Genomic DNA, 8,329 nt, shown 5'->3' with positions numbered 1-8,329 from the left:
AACTACTTGCTGCTCTGTATTGTTTCTCTTATTCCCTGGCCATGTCTACCCCTACCCCTCGAATCAAGCACATCATTACTCTTGTCTTCTTGATGAAGGAAAGAGCCAGGCTTCCACATTCAGTGGAAAAGCAGAGACTGCCTGTGATTTTGCAAGCAGCTGTTATCTGCCTTGCTACAAAAGGCTCAATGGAAGGGAAACCGCTCCCAGCCTTTTTCGGGCGTAGACCTCTCGCTGATAGGTGAACTTGGTGACCAGAACTTTACGGAAAATTTTCCAGTCACGCACAGAGTCTTGTTGAGCAATGAAAGAGCCAGGCTTCCACTTTCTGGGGAAAACCAGAGACCCCCTTTCATTTGGTAAGCAAATGTTATGTGCTTTGCTACAAAAGCACAAAAGAAGGAAATCTGCTCTGTCCGAGGTCTCGCTTTCCGGCTGTTCCTAGAGGACCTGATCCTACAGTGATGACAACCGGTCAGGTAATAAAGCAAAGTTCAAAACTCCTAGCTTGTTTCTACCCGGTCTCAAACCAGGGACCTTTTGCATGTGAGGCCACTACACTACAGAAACCACGGTAGGTGGGTGCTTTGGCTGTTGCCTATGGTCTTCGGATGCGAAGAGCACACCCTTAAACTTTTGTTCACCAGATCTGAATTGCCCAGTGTGGCATTGGTGGTATAGTGGTGAGCATAGCTCCCGTCCAAGCAGTTGACCTGGGATTGATTCCTGGCCAATGCATGGATTGGAGCTTCTCGCAGTACTTTATGGTAGTTGGCACAAAAGGAAGGAATCACCTACCTGAAAATAAATTGGTCAACAGAATGTGCCATAGGCTTCTCAGCAGGCCTCCTATGTCTCTTTCTGCTTCCCATGTGTGTTCTTAGTGCTTCTTTGCTGTTTGTAAACACATCATTATCCATCAGGGCACGCTTGCCCCGTGAACAGGGGCGGAAACGTGAGAACATGAGGGCTCTCCGTGTCTGTCTTTTGTTAGCGACAAGCTAGCATGCAAACTGTGATGAGAGGTGTACATTTTCCGCGATCAGCCATCTATATAGTCAATGTTTTATATTTAATATGCAAATATGTCTATATGCTGATTGGTCTTATGCAGCGTTGTCCAATCTTCAGCTTTTCGTTCCAATCTAGCAGGAGCCACACCTGATTCCAATTGTTGTTTAGTTTTTGGTCCTGCCAGCGATGTGATTTTTTGTTTTTCGGGTGCGAGCGCACCATATACCGAGGCACCGAGGTAGAGGGCCTCGAACGGGCCCGGGATTCAAAACATCGCGGCCTGTCTGGCCGACGATCAAAGTCATGATAGTGAGTAGGGGCCGTGCTCTAACCGCCTCCGTATTTGACCATCTCCGCGTAGGAGAGCACTCTTTCCCCCGGTGCACGGTGCTCTATGTCGCGGTGGGAACGGGGCGTGGGCCGAGCCATGCTCTGGACGGCACGTTTGCGTCCGTGTCTGACCATAGTCCAACCGTCTCTCTCTGGCCAAGCCATGGTTTAAGTGTCTTATTCTTTCTAATATATATGTGTACGTGTGTTGGTAGACTTGTTGTGGATCTAAATTGATCAAATTGGACCTTTTTTCTATGTTTTCGGTGTGAGAGGACTCTTGGGGAGATTGGAACCAGATAAGTAGACTTATTTATTATTTTTTAATGTTTTTTTGTGTTCTCAGGTAAGTAGGATCTTAATTAGTATCGTGTACTTTTTCAGGGAAGTAATTGTGCAATTATGTATTATATACAGTATTATCAATTGTATTTTGAGGAATTTTTATTTCAGGTCAATAGGGATTAATTTGTATTATGTGCTTTTTAATTTTCAGGGAAGTAGGGCTTAATTTGTATTAGATCTCTGTTATTCTCCCGGTTAATAGGGCTTAATTTGTATTATATGCTTTGTCATCAATTGTATTTTGAGGAATTTTTATTCTGAATCAGTGGAATCACTTTCCTTGAATTCTGGAGTGAGGATAAATTAACAAGCCGTTGCGCAACGTTTCGGTTCTCCTGGAACCTTCTTCAGGCAGGCTTGTTATTATTTGAAATCAATTAACCGAAAAGATTGAGGATCCAAAGAATATGAGTATTGTTTAAAGGCTTTCTCTCAAAGAGCTGGAAGCAGATTTACTGAAATAGATTGAGCATTAAAAGAGTATGAGTATTGTTTAAAGGCTTTCTCTCAAAGAGCTGGAAGCAGATTTACTGAAATAGATTGAGCATTAAAAGAGTATGAGTAGTGTTTAAAGGCTTTCTCTCGATGAGCTGTGAGTGAGCTTTTGCCTCCGCAACTGTCCCTTTTTATAGTATAGGGGGCGGGACTCTGTTTGAATTGGCCAATAGGAGGCTCTCCCATGTTTTTGTGGTTTTTGAAAGATAACAGCCCTGGGCCAATCAGAAAATTAGCTGTTTTATGTAGTGGGGCTTTTTGCATTGTTTTATTTAGATTTTAAACTAATAGTATTATTTATTAAATTACTGTTTCCCACTTGTGTACTGTGGGTTTTCCCATTATTTATTTATTTCTCCATTTAGGTTTCAATTGTTTTAATCTCTTTTTAAATTATTTTTTCTTTTTCTTTCAAGGGATTCTGGGGTGGCATAGGTATGCCTTTGCCCGTGTTTGTCCTTATTGGGAGTTTTAATTAATCAAATAATGATTCTTATAAACAGGCCGACCAGAACGAAAAAGAACAGTAGAGCGAATTGCAAACATGAGGCACGGGCTGATTAGGGTTGGGGTTATGGTTAGCGTTTAGGGTTTAGGGTTAGGGTTAGGGCTTTAGGGTTAGGGTTAGGGCTTTAGGGTTAGTGTTAGGGGTCAGGGTAGACGCTAACCTGTATGCACTGGCCATCTTATGTCGCTCACTCCACTGGGTTTCACCCCCATGTCAGCCAGTCCATTCCCACCATTCTTTTTCTCTTTTGTTTTTTTCTCCAGGAACTATACCGGCACAGGTTGACCTACTGAACGGTGACCCGGAAAGAGTTCCATTGGACTCAGTGAGTATATTTTTAGGGTCATGTCGTGTCTGCATGCCGTGTGTCTTTTTTCTTGTGCCTCCCGGTGGGATTGTTGAGCCTGTCAGGCTGTAGTGGAGTGACACGGATTCCCCTTCGTGCGTCAGAACTGTCCCGTTCGCGGTCCCTGATAGGGATAGGGTCTTTTTCCTGTCTGGTACAGGAGTTTGGATGGACGCTGGGAGCGTGTCGTAACCTCCCATGTGGGTTTTCCCATTATTTATTTATTTATTTATTTCTCCATTTAGGTTTCAATTGTTTTAATCTCTTTTTTAATTCTTTTTTCTTTTTCTTTCAAGGGATTCTGGGGTGGCATAGGTATGCCTTTGCCCGTGTTTGTCCTTATTGGGAGTTGTAATTAATCAAATAATGATTCTTATGAACAGGCCGACCAGAAGGGAAAATAACAGTAGAGCGAATTGCAAACATGAGGCACGGGCTGATTAGGGTTAGGGTTAAGGTTAGAGTTAGGGGGTTAGGGTTAGGGTTAAGGTTAGAGTTAGGGCTTTAGGGTTTTTTGGGTTAGGGTTAGGGTTAGGTTTTTGTAGGCAGTACGTGGGGTAAGTTTCCAGTAAGCACCTCTGCAGAAAATGCTTGGCGTATTTGGTTATTTTTATTAATGTACTCAATTTTACTGAAAATTGGAAACAAAATCAGTGCTCACTGATATCCAAGCAACTTCATAAATCTTTTGTAAATATTTCTTTTAATCTTTGATTTAGTTGCCAATAAGTGGCTCTGCTGTCGGGGACAAGATTTCAGGAGAAGGTGCACTCTGTCCAGGTCCGACTGAGACTGAAAATTGAAACTCTACCTAAAGCAAGCTGAAAAGATTTTCAGAACTAAGATATTTGGCATAGATCAAATGGGCTGATTAGATTTGTACTATTTTTTGTGATGTGTATATGAAGAATAAAATACAGAATTGATATGAAAGATAAATATATTAGTTTACTATTTTACAATATTGTGTAATCTCTAGATAAAGGTGATTACTGCACTTCCCTGTTTATTGTTTTATCAAAGGCTTGACACAGTGGATCATGAAATATTGCTGCAGAGATTAAATAATGCTGGTCTATTAAATCATTTAAAAATTATTGAAGTAATCTCAGAGAGGCTATTCGGGTTAAATAAAGGTTAAATAAATAAATAAATAAATAAAATGGCTCTTTCCACAGGTGATGGCTAATTCCCTGCTTTTCTTGTAATACTTGATTTAATCTCCCATCCCTTCAGTTCTCTCATCTTCGTGTAATCTCTAATCAAATATCATTTGTTGGAATACCCCCTCTCATAAAGGGGTCTTCTACTCTCATGTTTAGTTAATCTGTCAAAGAGTTCTAGTCTGTTGTCTGCAAAAATACAACAAAATACAACAAAGATTCCTTCTTCTCCCTTCCTGAATTCCTCTCTTAATATCCTTCTGGTGAATGAAAAAACCAAATCCTTTAGTCTAGGACTATTTGTGATGTACATTAATCTAACATCTTAATATCCCATCTGTGCTAACGAGTGATAATCCCAATAATACAGAACTAAAATAGAGTAAATGAGGTTGAGATCTAGACATGTATTTACAGTTCTCTAGTCTCTTTTATCCCACTCATTTTTATTCAAAACATCCTACTGAATTTGTTTTTACTGTCTACAACAATAGTGTTTAGTTTAAAGGGTAGACGTGCATGCACCCCTTTGTTCCTTATTAACTTACAACTGTACCACACTCAAAATATCACTCAGACCCTTCATACATGACATTTAAACTGTTCACTTTCTGTAAATCTCTCTAATCAGGAGTAATGCGCATGTGTATTTAACTAGTCTAACAAAATTTATCTACTATGAGCTTGGTTTCAATTTAATACAAATTTGTTTCCTTCACTGAGCGCAAAGAGACTGTAACTGAACTAAACTAACAAACATGTCACTGCAGTGAGACCCACATCAGCACAACAACAGGTCACATCAGCAGCAAAAGAAACCACCACGTAACATGCAACACTGTCCAATCCAGACACATGTAATCCATGCAAATCCTAATTCAACATTAACTATTCATCTTATTCTAATGTGAAGGACTCAACACATCTGTAATAGACAGAAAATGTGTTACAAAAAGTTTGAAAATAAGTGTAGACTAATATTACCATCAAATCTTACTAATTATTCATCACTGGACATAGGCACTGTTTAAAGAGGAATATACAGCAAATTATTCATCACTGTGCAACACGAATACCTCACGCCAAAAGAACTCACACTTACACTGCTCAACTTAGAAAAACAGCAGTTACATTATTATTATTGTTTATTTATTTTTTGCTTTGAGTTCATTGCAATCGTGACGAGTGACCAGTTGCCATGGAAACATCAGGGCACGTAAAGATTTATAGACACATACAGGAATCAAAGATACACAAATTAGTTATGGTTATTCCAGCTCTTTTCAGTGAGTCAGTTCATTCGGCTCAGCAATAAACTCCCAAACGACTCTTCATTCAGTACGACTAATGGCTTTTATAATTCAGCCAAATTTAGCAATATTTGGACCCATGATTAGTATGTGTGCACATATATCACTTAACTTGTTCAGTGTAGGCTAATTATACTAACCTTTAATTGTACATCATTTTGGATTATGTTTCGCATAAAACCTTAAATAATATAAAAACAGACATTATTACCCATGTGTATTAAGTGTTTTATTTAGCTTGCTCTATCCAAAGCTCAAACCATTCCAAACAGATCACACTCACTACACTGCTGGACTACAGGTCTAATACGGCTGTGAAGGTTGTCAGTACTCTCTAAAAACAAATGTTCAGGCTCAACAAAACATTAACGAAACAGTTTGCAAAACATCAATCATTTTGAGTTATGACAACTTTAAATTCATTTCAACCAACGAACTGCACCGAGTTAGAGAAATTACCTTTTCCTCTACGATCAAATGTATTTTCAATTAAAACTTATTTAATAATTTGTATAATAAGTTTTTAACCGCTTTCGCCCCGACACTAGCGTTCATTCCGCCGACGGAATGGAAAACGACTTTCTGTGTGTGCAGTTTCATGACTGTGTGCTTAACTGCTAGTGAGCAGGGGGATGGGAAAGGGGCGGGGTTTGAGCTCCCTGCTGGGCAAACGATTCACACCTCTCCATGAAAAACATTGAGAAAGAGATAAATCAGAGATCAGGAGTAAAGCTTTTTTGACAGTAAAACACCGTATACAACTGCCACAATAAAATTAACATTTAAACCAAAGATCGGTCTTGTGTAAACGTTTACTACCTTACATTTCCTACATAGACGAAAACCCAGTTCACTCGCGGTTTTATAAATCATGCACATTTCCATCGGTATAAAGTCCATCAGCTTTATTGAATAAAACAAATGCAAAGTTCCATATTTAGTCACAAATGTCCTCTTCAAAATGCATTAAGTGTTTTGATATCCATCTCCTCTGGAATTTAGTAATTAGCCATAAACGGAACTGAGACACATTCTAAAAGCAGCTAATCTGCTTTGGCTATGCTGAACAACCCGCCTCCTAAATTATAATTGGCAGTCTAACTTGATTGACACCCACTTGGACCAATTGTAGATACTTCTAGCTTTCAAACAAGCCCAAACTCGACATGACAGAGGCTGAGAAAATCAAACGGAGATGTTTGGTGCCATTTGGAGAGGCTGTTTTGTACCTTTAACAAAAAATAAATAAATAAAAATTAATGTTTGCTATTTCTAGAAGTCTGCAATTTTTAACGGCTTTGTGCCATTTAGAGAGGTTTTATTTTTTTTAGAGGTTTTGTGTCATTTGGAGACGTTTGGTGCCATGGTCCTGCATGATCATCCCATGTGTTGACTCTTTCCCGTCATTTAACACTAATCAGTATTAAAAATATTAACATGGATATCCGAGTCTGATAACAAAATTTACTTCTACTTACAGTTAAAAAAGCACTGAAAATAAAGTGTTAGTAACGAGGCTGCGTTGCTGGTCACGCGCGGTGTAGACGCGCTGATACAGAGTGTAGCGCGAGTAAGATCTGTAATGTCTAATTCAAACATTATGATCAAAAGTAAAATAATGTCTAAAGACACCGAGATACAGAAACCACAAGGTGCAGTGAAAGTGAGATTTTATTATTCATTTAGGACTGGAGTTTAATTCTGTGCTTTTTGTGCATCCATAAAAAATAATGCTATCTATCTAACTATTTATAAATGTTTATACACACACACACACACACACACACACACACACACACACATATATATATATATATATATATTATGTGTGTGTGTGTGTGTGTGTGTGTGTGTGTGTGTATTGGGTTCTTTTCTGTTTTGGACAAACATCTGTGTAAAGTTTTAGTCTGAATTTATATTTGTAACACTCAGTTTGTGGATTTTATTTTAAATAAACAAAAAAAAGGCACTGAAAGTTTGCCCTGCCCCCATCAGATTAATCGAAAAAATAATCGACCAATTAATCGATTGTAAAAAAAAAAAAAAAATCGTTAGTTGCAGCTCTAATAATAAGCTGCATCATGAAATTGATTTTTTAACAAAAAAAAATCTTGATTATTTTCAAAAATGGTGTTGTGTTTGAGAAGAAGAATGGAGTGTAATATAGTGTGAATCATAAAAATTCTATTTCATTTCTATTTGTTTACAGAAAGACTTAAGCAATAAAAGCAGCATTTTGCTGTAGTTGTTAAGGGGCCGTTTACACCACAACGTTTTCAAATAAAAACCGAAAACTTCTGATGCGGTTTGGCTGTTCGTTTCCATGACGATGGCGTATCGGGGCCTGAAAACTTTGGAAAACGGGTTTCAAAGGGCAAGTTTTGGAAAACGATGCCGTTATCATCTCCGGTAAATTATTATCCAGAAAAACCACGGCTCCGCCGTTTACAGCGCGGTCTTTCCCTCATCAATATGGCGGACATGTTGACGTGAATGCTTACGTGCGCATGCGCGTAGTATTTCTTTACAAAGTCACCTCGCCAGCTACACACACATTTTGTCCTTTTTGTGTTTATTTCTTGAGAAATAGAAGAGAGACGCTCGAATGTGCAGTGAATGTCCAATATAAACCCAACTTTAAATCAGTTTATACATTAAAAACATTACAGCAATATAAAGTTATTTTAGCTGCTAAATGACAGCCACTTTTACACTCACTGTTATTTATTTTAGTTGCTATAAGCAGGGAGCAAACAATGGATTTTAGGATAAAGTAAGGTTATACTTAAATAGTGCCGCTAAAACAGAATAACAAATC

At 38.5% G+C, this 8,329-nt stretch overlaps 1 long non-coding RNA gene across 1 annotated transcript; it reads left to right on the top strand.

Annotated features, from left to right (window-relative positions):
• The first annotated feature begins 339 nt into the window (after nucleotides 1–339).
• LOC128629719 (uncharacterized) lies at nucleotides 340–3,085 on the top strand. The gene is made up of 2 exons (XR_008394098.1): nucleotides 340–479; nucleotides 2,956–3,085. It is a non-coding gene; the product is annotated as an uncharacterized LOC128629719 (long non-coding RNA).
• Nucleotides 3,086–8,329: the final 5,244 nt, after the last annotated feature.

Source organism: Ictalurus punctatus, unplaced genomic scaffold (genome assembly GCF_001660625.3).
Source record: "Ictalurus punctatus breed USDA103 unplaced genomic scaffold, Coco_2.0 Super-Scaffold_100, whole genome shotgun sequence".
NCBI classification, from domain to species: Eukaryota; Metazoa; Chordata; class Actinopteri; order Siluriformes; family Ictaluridae; genus Ictalurus; species Ictalurus punctatus.
Note: the sequence above shows the minus strand (reverse complement) of the source record. Positions and strands in the feature narration are given on the sequence as shown.